Raw genomic sequence first — 12,295 nt, 5'->3', positions numbered from 1 at the left:
CCCACCTCTCTGGGCAGCCTGTGCGAATGCCTGACCACTCTTCCAGTAAAGACATTTTTCCTAATATCCAGTCTAAACCTCCCCTGGTGCAACTTAAGGCCGTTTCCTCTCGTCCTGTCACTGGTGACTTGGGAGCAGAGACCAACCCCCCCTCACTCCAGCCCCTCTCAGGCAGCTGCAGAGAGCGAGAAGGGCTCCCCTCAGCCCCCCCTTCTCCAGGCTAAACCCCCCCAGCCCCCTCAGCCGCCCCCCAGCACACTTGGGCTCCAGACCCTGCCCCAGCCCCGCTGCCCTTCTCTGGACACGCTCCAGCCCCTCAAGGCCCTTCTTGTCCCGAGGGGCCCAAACCTGAGCCCAGCATTCGAGGTGGGGCCTCCCCAGGGCCGAGCACAGGGGCCCCATCCCTGCCCGGCTCCTGCTGGCCACACCAGGGCTGACACAAGCCCGGGGGCTGGTGGCCTCCTTGGCCACCCGGGCACTGCTGGCTCATGCCCAGCCGGCTGTCAGCCAGCACCCCCAGGGCCTTCTCCGCCAGGCACTTACCAGCCAAAGGGGCCCTGACCCCGGGCCCATCACATGTGCTCACCCCTATCCACATCTCTGCCCCTCTTGGGGGGCACAGCGGAGGGGAGGCATCCAGCTGCTGCCTTGGAGCCCTTCAGGGACCCAGGGCCATAAGGCATTTGGGCAGGCGGGGTACCCCGTGTTACCATCCTGCACCCAGCACCCTGCCAGCAACCCCTTCTCCACACACACACACACACACAGGTCGCCCCGCAGGGCCGATGGGGCTCTGGGCTACCTTTCCAAAGACAATAAGCTTCAGGCTCAGTTTGGCTTGGCAATGCTGACCAGAAAACTAAATCTCTCTAAAAATCCAAGTTTTAGGACACAAACTCCTGACGCATTCACAAAATGAAAGGACAAGTACCATGCAAACTGACTGTGGATGAAGACAATAATGCAACAATGAACATTTCCAGACTTAAGGGGGGGGGGGGGGGGGAGACATAATTTATCTGTCCTCTCATCTTCTCTACAGCCTGTTTAATTTACATGCTTGGTTTTACAGGGAGTTGTTCCTCATAATCCAGCATGGACATGTGCTAAAAACCTCACGTTATTTTTGTAAGAGTATTTTTTAAGTTAAGATTCTCCCCAGTGGGACTATGCACAGTAGTAAAGTTAAACACCCACATAAGTGATAGCAGGATCAAAGACCATGAATCACATAGGTTTCCTTGCAAGCACATTTAGTAGGATGAATAATTTTATATACACTTCATCCTAAAAGAAAAATCAAGACATGCTCCTTTCAAGAAATAAAAATCTAACAGTAAGAAGGGGCAGAGATCACCCATAAAAAGCAGCCTGTACAGTGACAGTGAAGAAACAAAAAAAGTTAATGATTATGTTGTGCAGATGGAAAATGCTAACTGCTAAGCCAAATTAAATAAGATCTGGAAAACCAGTTGCACCATCTCTTGCAATTTAATTTACTCCTCTTTAAATAGAAGGCAAGATAATGACCATTTGGGAGAGCTTGGAATCTAAAAATTCATTGGTATGCCCACTCCAAGCTTTCTCTCTATTTTAATGGTAAGCCCACCAAAATGTTAAACCTGAAAAAAAACCCACAACAAATGGCTGTATCTAGGCACAGATTTACTCAGAAGAGCTGGAGAAGACAGGAAGAGAAGAGGAGAGCGCTCATTTCTTACAATGCTAAAGGGTGCCTCCGTGATTGCTCTTGACAGCCTCCACGCCCAATACATTTTTGGCGTCCCCTGCTGAGGTTGCCCGCAAAGTGTTAATTTTTTGGTCATGCAGCAGCATCGCTCTAGAAGTAAGGCCAAACTCACTGGAGTATGTTAAAAAAACTACTTAACTTTGAACCCAGCACCTACCTCTGATGGGAACCACACACTTCAGTGAAAACCTCCAGATTCCACTATTGGAGAGCTGCTCATCATTTAAAACATTACAGCTCCGGCTGAAAACGAATGATTCGGTTACAAACAACCTGAGCTGCAAGGAACAATATAGAAGTACAACCCCCCCCACCTCCGAGACACAGAGCGAGTACCAGGCGGCAGAGCCTGTATCATTATTCCAAATAAGACATATAAAGCCTCTGTTTATTTCTTGTTTACATCAGTAAATACCAGGCTTCACAGTGCACAAGGTATGTTGTGGGAATCTCAACTAACTGTAAATTAATCCTGTTGTGGAGGAAGGGCAATCACAGGATGCATTGAATTAGCACATCTCTTGCCTACAGAGATTTCTGAGAAGTCGTGACATAGAGGGAAAAACGAGTCTCCGGAGATGGATTTCACAAAGAACAGTGAGAACAACCTCCTGATTCTGCTTAGCCACCCCCTGCTGCCAGCACACCTTGAGTAAAACCAGTTCAGAGATTAAAAATCCAGAGAGATATTTATAGGACTTGAATTAAAAAATATTTTATTGACATTTGCCATATATCTGGAAGGTTCCTTTTTAAAGAAACCCTGGTGATGCCATCTCCTGTGCTTTTGTACCTTCTCAAGCAGATTTGCCATGAACAAACTGCATTATGGTGCAGTCCTGTGCTGCAAGGTGGCACAAAGGTAAGATGAGTTGATTTAAAGCTCACCGCTGCAGAAGGTGTGCCTGGCTCTGTTCCTTACTCCTTCTCCCAGCCACATCCTCCTTTTGCTTGTGGAGTTCTCTGGGTGAACAGGTAATTTTCTGCCAAGTTAGTGAACCGATTCAGGCCATGAAAAGGTGTTATAAAGCAGGACTGTGTGATAGAGAGCAAGAATCAGCGGTAGATTAGCTTGGCTGATTTCAGATGGGTAACAGCTGAAGTTTTCCCAGGTAACAACTGGGGGGAGAAAAAACTGGAGTGGGAAATACTGTTCTGCCTCATTCTGTGTGCTCCTAGCACTGCTTTCTTGCAGCCAGTTTCAAGCACCTGAACCTCTTTGTCTCAGCAGGGGCCCAAGTTGCTCCATGCTGGGGCTAATTAGAGCTGAAGTTGGCACACTATAGCCAGAAAAAAACAATGAATACTTCATAAGTCTCCACAATTTTACTTGAGATTTAGCTCCCTACTCTTATAATCCTTGCTGATCCCAAAATCTTGACAGCAATGGGTACATTACATGTGCGTAAAATGTTATTTGCCTTGTTCCAGTAGCTCCTCCCACAGACCCTGCGGGGAATCCTCGTGACATAAAGCAACGGTGGTTCAAAGGGGCAGACTGCCTCTTAAAACCATCAGCGCCATCCTTTCTCCCCCTGACAGGTGTGTACCATCACTGTGGCAAGTGCAATGCCTGCGTACATAAGAAATAGTAGGAGAGCATCGGGCTTATTTTAGCTATATTCTAATGCAACGTAGCACCTGGAAGGGAACAAGCAACATATGAGCAGTCATATTTATTTTCACAGCGGAAGTGTCCCAGAGCTATTTCTGAGGTGATAAGTATGGCACCTTAGCAAACATCTAATAGATACCTGGGTTTTGTTTGTTCAGCGCTCTTGATACAAAATGAACTGTGTGAAATGTTGGGCTAGACCTCTCTCCAGCCAAAGCTCCTATTTTTACTCCAAGGCAGAGCTATTTGGAGCCTAAACCTTCACGGACCTGAGGGATGGCTCAAACACAAGCCTTGGCTGCTGTGCCCAGCTGCTGCTGCTGCTGCCCCGCTGCCTTGTAGGCTGAGCCAACAGCCATGGAATGTAATTTCTCTATCAAACGCTGGTGTCACGATCACTTGCTCTTGAAACACTGCCTGGGACTTCAGAAGCATATTAAGTAACACAGGAGCTGCTTCTGAGAGGTTCCCAGGAAGATAAACTGATCAACCAAGAGCCGAGGCAGAGGTGAGGATGAAGGGATTTTATTTGATATTTGCTTCCATAGGCTTAAATAAATGTTTTTTAAAACCTAAAACATGCTATTAAAGTGTTGAATCCCAATGCTTTTGGCAAAAGCTTCCTCATCGAGGAATGATTTCATATCAGCCAAGCTGTTAAGTGGAGGTTGTCATGGAAACAAGTTATATTCAAATGATATGGCCAGAGATATACTGTATTGAGTGAGTTCTTCATTTGCCGCATATTGGGAACATGTCAGAATTACATGATATTGCATAACTTTGTTTTGTTAAAAACAAACTGGCTCAGTGCCCCTGTTCTTCTGGCGGGCTTGCGTCCAGTCCTGCCTGGGACGGAAAGTTTCGTGCACGGTACCGAGCACCGCTACGTGGGAGAGGCTCCTCACACAGCTGGTTCCTGTAACCTCCTGCTCTCAAAGTCATCCTCCAAATGCATGAACCTACCAAAGTCAAACAAGCAGAGGAACATTTCTTTAGCTTGTGCAATTGACTTAACCATTCACCGGTCCACAAAAAAGTCCAGTTCAACTAGATCCTTTCCTTCCTTACTAAAAAAGTTCCTATATATGCATTGTGCAAGGCTGGGAAAAAAAAATAAATCTGTACAATTCTATAGAACTAAAGCCAGTTTATGCGTTCATGGGCATCCCAGAAGTGTCCATGACCACCTTGTAAACACAGGACTCCTATTAACTCACTGTGAGTGATGCTAGAACAAGTCTCGGGGAGGATGATGTGCATACTGGATTTGTATGTCTGCTTTTTTAGCTGTGGAGCTGTTAAAAAGTGCAAGAGTAAATAGGAGTAAATGCACTTTTTTTTTTAATATAAACAAAATTAACGGAATAATCCCTGGTCAGGTTATAAACCAAAACCAAATCGCCTTTGGCCAGGACACTGTGTGGAAAATTCAGCCTGAAAAGTGAAAACAAAAATGAAAGACAAAATTGGCTCCCAAATCACTATCCTGGGAACTGCTGTGCAGCTTTTACAGCGCAGTGTCCCAAGGACAGTGTTTTAAGCAGTCTCCCAAGGGATCAAGATTCCCGATTTCCCAAGAGAAGCTGAGCACTGAATAAAAGTCAAACAAAAGTAAAAACTTACCCTTAAAGTTGTTACATAACTGAACGCACTGTAAAATACTTCACGGGAAGGTGATGGCACCTCATAACCTCCGGGTCCAGCGGCCTGTGAAAACTGAATGGGAGCTTGCTCACTTCTGGCGCAAGTAATTCTAATTTCTCCAAGCTTTCTCTCTTTACAGTTTATAAAGGGAAAACCAAGGCCAAGTAGCTCCTCTGGTATATGAAAAAGCGAATCGCAGGACAGACTTCTGCCAGATGTGAACAAGAAGAAGGCAGTGCCACTCCTCTACCTACCTCAGATTAGTTTGCTAGCTGGAAAGACATCGGTCTTTCAGGATCTTTGATGCATTGCAGAATCACAGCTCTCTTTGGTTACCACTGCTTGCTAAGGAAGGCTCAGCCTCACCCAAAGCCCTTCACAGTTAAGTAAAGGCATGTATTGACTTAAATATACTTTAGATTAGACCTTTATTCTTTACCTAGGTATCTTCTGGGGGCTGAAATGGCTTGACTCAGCATCCAATCCACATTGGGTATTAGGAGACTTGAATTTCTTACTTAGCTGTAGATACTAGGCTTCTGCTTTCATCCCTCCCCCTTCCCATTCCCCATACTTGTAAGGCACTGGAGCTCTTAGGTGCTAAAGAAAGAGGTGCCCAGCAAAGGTGAGGTCAGGGGAAGAAATGCAAGAAGTCTGACAGAGCTCAGATCTAAGTTATATGTTGGAAACAAACTCCAAACAGCTTGCTTTTCCTTATTTCCCAGTAAAATATCTGCAGAGTGTTTCACTTAGATACTGTTTCCTGAAACATGGGCATCCCAAAATAGCATCACCCACAATGCTATTCTGTGTTATATTAAATCAGAAAGGATGCTATTGGCACCACATCTGGCACTGGCTTTGATGTGGAACATGAGCTTTTTTACTGATTTTTTTTACAGGCATCCCAGTATACAGCTGAAGGAAACAAGAGTCACGTCCTACACACAGAGCAAACCATGTTAGCCTGTTCTGCAGAGCAAGCCTGGGATGGAAAGCCTCATCTACTACTGACATTGTAAAAAATAAATAAATTCTGAAATAGGAAAAAAAACACAGAAAATAATATTTTTATAGGTTTTATGCTCACCTCGTGCAAATTATGAGTTCAACGCTGCTCTACGGTTCAGCTCACAGGGGTCATGCAACTGTTTGCATCACACCAGCAAATTCTGTACCCGTCCAAGCCAGTAAAGCCAAGGGCCCCTCTGGAAATAAACCACTAGAGGGAGACTTACTTCAGCAATGTAACACCCACAGGGAGAAAACCCTGCACATCATTGTAAAAAATCAAGATTGAGATAAAATGTGCTCTCTATAGCTCACGTCAAAATTACTCTTTCTTCTTCACAAATAAAAGTGGCTGAAACTAATGGATCAAGTTTTCCTTTGATACTGCAAATTAAGGGAGCGTTGTGTAAACGGGATCAGGCAGTCACATATTCCTCTACTGTTTGTAAGAGAGGTTAGGCCGACTCTATTAAAAAAAACAAAACACACCAAAAAAAGACCCCAGCCACTGAAAATACTAATAGCTGTATCCTAGCAACATCACGGATTCCATGTGGACTTTGTTCTGGAGTCTACAGTCTTATTTCATCAAAATTATTGACTTTCTCGAAGTCTCTAAACAACCATCAAAAACCAGTTAGTGCTTAAAAACCACAAACATTTAATTAGCCACATTAACAGGAAAAAAAGAAAAGCAGCATTGCATGCTAGCCCTCCCTTTTCATGGAGATCTCTTTAGCTCCCTTTGAAATCAATCAGAAGTCCCACTTTATTTATTGCTAGCAGGGCCGGGTCCTTCCTTTGAGAAGAATAGCTGCAAATGGCCCTACAGAACTTGGTGGATGAGGTTTGTTTCCCAGGCTGGACTCACGCATTGCATGGATGAAATTCATTCAGCTCTCCACTGTCCTCCCAGGCATCATGTCCGTTCTGTAAAAGTAATTCAATTGGCATTCAAATGATATACAGAGGCTTTCTACAAGGGTTTTGTACTATGCATATAACCAATGTCTTTTTTTTCCCCCTAAGCTTTGTTTTTCTTTAACCACAACAATTTTTTTTCAACATTACAAAAAATGTGAAATCCTGTTGGATCTCCCCAAAAGCCCATACCCTGCTCCTCTCAGGCATGAAGACTTCAGGTTTAACACAGCTCCAGGAGGTCTTCCCTCATCAGCCCCGCATCACTGAAGTGAACTTTGTGAGATAAAATACAAGAGCAAAAGGCCAAATAAACAAAAAATGAAACCACCCAATCCTCCCAAAGAAAAACCCTTTGCACAAAAGGAACAACCAAGGAAAAAAAAAACCCAACCCCAAACAAATACGCTGTTTGTTATCCTTAACAGCTTGCATGATGATCCGAGGAATCCTAAGGCATTTTGGTATTTAACTCAGGGTTTAGGTAGGCTCAGATTTTGGTCACAATTTTCACTCAGCTCCAAACTACATCACAGCTTTTCTGACAGTTTTTATCTGTTATTTCAAGCTCTGCTTCAGTAAGTTAGCAAGACCTTTTACCAGGAAGCGCTATTAAAATAATAGATTCCGTTTCATCAGCCTGCCGTAAAAGCTCAGTTGATAGGATAGTGTGGTAAAAAATGTTTCTCATGCTTTACTTAGCCCACAGAGTTGGTTGAGACCCACGAAGGCTTCTGAACTGCAAAACCTTTTTATGTGCTATTTCTATAGTTCAAAATTAAATGATGAGAGAACGCCTTTGTTCAGGGAGTAATTTAAATACAGAAGGGTTGGTTAGCGACTTTCAGCCCTTGAACATGAAGCTGGTGATGGCTTGATTTGAATTCCAGACATAATGCTGAACTGTTTGTACTGCTTCAGCAGCGGTGGTGGCGAGCCTTGAGCTGACCTCCGAACCGCTGCTCTCGGTCACGGGAACACGCTGCTGGATGAGCATCCTCACCAGCACCCTGGCAAGGGCTTTATCTAAACAGACAACACCCCTTTAACGAAGAATTTAGCATTCCACAAGTGTTCAGGGACCCTCTGATATTGTCGAATCTCACAGTTTTAGTCACAATGAAGGTTTTTTGCATTGCTCATCCTTCCATTTCAACCAGCTGTGAAGAGGGGGAAGGAGCCATAGGCAAGAAGGGAATATTCATTTGCACAGAGCACCAAATTGAGAGAGTAGTTCTGGCTTCAGCCCAAGCTGTGCACAGGTATAAACCAACAGGAAAGGTAATTTATAAGGCAAATACAGCAGCAAAGAAATCAGCTTTCAGGTTTTATTTACTCAAGTTAAAAGACGGTATCAGAAGGTATTTCCAGCACCTCAGATAATTCTCCCAGATGATCACATTAATTCCAAAACTGCTCCAAGGAGAGCAACTCAACAAAAATTGGAGAGTTGCATACCAAATTATGTTCCTGGTTATACGTTGAAAGAGTTCTGTTGGGCTAATTTATTTGGGGGGATTAAAATACATGATAAAGATGATGCTTTGGCTAGCCAAGCAGATTTTACTTGAAGGCTCTCTCCAGCATTTAGAAGAGTAGCAACTGCAGCCCATAGACCATTTGCAGCAGGATTGCTTTTGATGGCAGACACTGTAGACAGCGAGTGGAGGACAGCAAGGGCTGAATTCATACTAAGGAATTAAAAACCTGCTTTCACAGTGACTTTGAAAATGAACTTTCAATTGTGCATTACCTCTTTTTTTTTTTTTAACCCCGTGAATTTTCTAGACAGGCATTCATAGTAGGTCTATCCGAAAGCAGAGAAAGGATAGCGACAGAAATAAGTTTGTTTCATAAGCAAAACAGCCACCTTTCATTCTGAAGCTGCCCACGCTGTCCACGGTGAATTTGCTGTTGGGTGCCAAAGGCCATTTCAGCATGATGAGGGTGGTGGTTTCATCCTGTACTGGCGAGGTGGCGCAGCCCCTGTGCGGGGAAGGCAGTTTGCGAGGGCTGAAGTCAGTCATGCAGGGAGATGTGACGACACAGTGCGTAAAGCCTGCTGATTCCTGTTTGTCCTGCTGCCAGGTTTTACCTCAGCCCATGGAGATGGCTGCAGCACAGGCATGTATGCATGTAATTAGGAATACACTTATTTATTGCAAGACATTACAACCTTTATTGCTAACGAAGAACACTGGGCCTGAGGAGCAGCACAGCGGCAGAGCCAAGGGCTGGCAGTGCTCCTAAAGGCAATAAGCTGCTTATCCCTGGCCTAAGGAGTTTATAGTACCCATGTATCTCCAAAAGCTCATTAGCTCCTCAGTAAGCAGCTGAGACATTAGATGCACAAGCAGAACAGCAGTGGCTTGAGGTTGCTAGAGCACAGATAAAACTTCTGGGCTTGGCTAGTCTGCAGCAGGCTGGTTCAATAGCCTGAAGCAATCCCACTTATGTATAAACTGGAGAAAGCCTGATCTTGTGAAATACTCCTTCTTAGCCCGCTTTGCTAGTAGGAGAGCGTGTAGCTAAAACTCAGCCCTGAGGAGGGGCCGCACCCTCCTCCCTGGTACCCACCGAGAGCTGAACCCAGCAGGGCATGGCGTCTCGCAGCATCACCTGCCACGGCAGCGGCGGCAGCCACGCGCCCTGACACAGCCTCAGATTGCATCCGCTTCTCCTTGCCCTGCACTCCTCCAGCCACTCACTGCCTCCAGGACAGAGGGGTGGGAAGTACAGCCCAGGCAGATGGTTTAGATCCCGTGAGAGACAACTACAGAGAGAGGAAGAGAAGGAACAGGAAAAATCTGTGTCTGCGGAGGTTCCCTGGAGATTTTAGAGGAATGGCTTTTTGTAACTTTCTCGGCACGTCGGTGGGACTGGAATCGCAGCTACGAGCTCCTGTAGAAAGACATCATGTCAGGGGTAGTTCCTGTCTCACTGTGGCTATTCCCCATGTCACAAGGGAGCTCCTCCACAAAAGAGCTGCTTCTGAAGAACAGCATGTCACCAACAATTCAGTGGGTTAAGTTTAGCAGAGCCAGTGACAGAAGCGAGCAGGAAGGAGCTATTCTTCCTCTCTGCTTTTCTTCTGTCTCCATTGAGCAAGGTCTTTAAAGACCAGCTCCCTTTGCAGAAGGCTACAGAACTTTTAGCAAGTGGCATGCATGGAGGCATTCACAGCCATGATACCTGTGTCTGGTTATTTCCAGTCAAAATAATCTCCTACTCAATTATGGAGAAGAATAGAGAAGCTCAGCCTGACTCACAATCACATGGGGGAAAAATGAGAGGAGTTGTTCAAGTTCAAAATGTTCAGCTCGCTGTGGAGGAGGATTAGTACTGCTGTGGAAGGAGGCTTTCTCTCCCTCTGCAACAGCACAGCACTAAGGGATGGAAAAGACCCGAGTCCACTTCCCTGCTGTGCCAAATATACTCCTCCGTTCTTCTCTCCTCCCTCCCCAAGAGAGCATATGAAGTATTAAACAGCTAGGAATAAGCCCTTGAAAAATGTGATAGCTAGCTGTCAGATACCTCTCTGCCAGAGAGCTGCAGCTATGTGACTGTTCGCCTGCAGATCCTCTGCTGCCATCCAGGAAATCAGGATTCAACAGGGACATTCATACTCTCAACCGCTTCGGTGTCATCTGTACATTTTGCGTGACCGTGCTAATACTTCCGTGAACAAAAACACATCCAGAACGCTTCATTAGTGTTTTGCTGAGCACAGATCTGGCCTCTGCTTGCCTGTGCTCTTCCCAGCCTGATGGCAGTCCCCAGTGCCCCATCCCCGACCTGACATCTGGGCCCTCTACAAGCAAGAGGTGGGGTGGGGGTTTTCCAGCATTGGTTTACATCTGTCTTCATTGTACCACGGCTGTGCCCTGGTTACAGAGGGCAAGCATGACTCCTGTGCAAAGCAGTTAATTTGGGTACTACTGTAAATCTTGCAGACTTAAAACTTCTCACACTGTTTTCATGTTACCCAGTGCCCAAACATTACCTTAATGTGTCATCTTCTGTTCTGTTGTTGCTGCAAAGTATTATCATGATCCTTGTAAACACCCACAAACCTACCTCATTATCTCTTTGCACTCCCTCCTCCCTTTGGCAGGGATGAGTGATGGCCACAGCTATGCCGTGCCATTCCCTAGGCAGCAGCCTCGCTGTTCACTCATCCTCCCCCTCCTCTAGGGTTCGTATCAGTTCTCCCATCTCACAGTTGGATTTTAAGTTCCCTTGGAAAAAAGGACAGCTTTTAGTTTCGCTTATGTAGCACCCTGGTCCCTGACTCACTCCATTAGGTGCAAAGATAACACAACTAACGAATGTCATCCGGACAGCTGCCTGGGAATTACAGAAAGCTGAGAAGGAGGATCCAAATCTTTCCTGTGCCAGCATCCGACTCAAGCCTCCGTTGTCTCTTTCTGCTCCAGACTGACCTTTGCATCTCCTCGATTACTAAGCCTGAAATTTTTTCCTTGCCTGACTTATGTGTGATGGCAAAATTGTTTCGGCTGCTTGCTCTCACCTGTCCTGCTCCCCGGTGGCATCTCGGAAGGGGTCTGCGTTTGTCCTTCAGACGTGGCCAGACATTTCCTACTCCTTCCCTTATGTCACACCAGAGATAACACTGATTTCTACTACAGTAGTACCAAGGATACAGGACAACTCTTTTTCCAGAAACATTATGCAGAGCTCCCAGACACAAGAACACAAATAACACCATCAATAATAAACAGCTAAGGCTTCGGGAAGAATACCAGCGACTGGTGGAAAGAAGGCGATGTGCCACATTATTTTCTGTAAGAGTCGGTATTTCAGCTGCCTTTCCCATTCGAGGCAGTGTGCAGAGAACATGAAGTGGCAGGCGATTCAAGTAGAGCACATTGAAAGGTCAGAGGAATCCATCTAACTTGTCCAGCACCATTTTGTAACCACAGAATAGCTCTTCATTAAACTCGTTTTGTGAAAGTGATTGAAGTGAGAAAGGGAAATAGCTTAACACACTCATTACGATCTCTGGAAATTACCTGTTCCCCACGACTGCTGCGATGGATCTGGCTTCTGTCCCTCTATGCCCAAATCAATATATAGCCAGTGTTTTTAGCCCCTGCCTGGGCTCCGGAGGTTGGAGCCCGGTGTTTTGGTGCCACGTGGCGTTCAGGGATACACCTGTGCGCAAAGGTGCTCCCACTCGGCCGGGGACTGGATGCCCGCAGCACGCCACAGAGCCAAGCAGCACCGAGGGTGAAGGCTTTGCTGCAGGGATGTCGGGGCAGTCCCTGCAGCTCCTTTTGACTCTTAACAGTGGACACCTCCCCAGGCACTGCAGTCCTTGCGGGCTGGAA

The sequence above is a fragment of the Phalacrocorax carbo genome, chromosome 6 (assembly GCF_963921805.1).
Source record: "Phalacrocorax carbo chromosome 6, bPhaCar2.1, whole genome shotgun sequence".
Taxonomy (NCBI): Eukaryota; Metazoa; Chordata; class Aves; order Suliformes; family Phalacrocoracidae; genus Phalacrocorax; species Phalacrocorax carbo.
Note: the sequence above shows the minus strand (reverse complement) of the source record.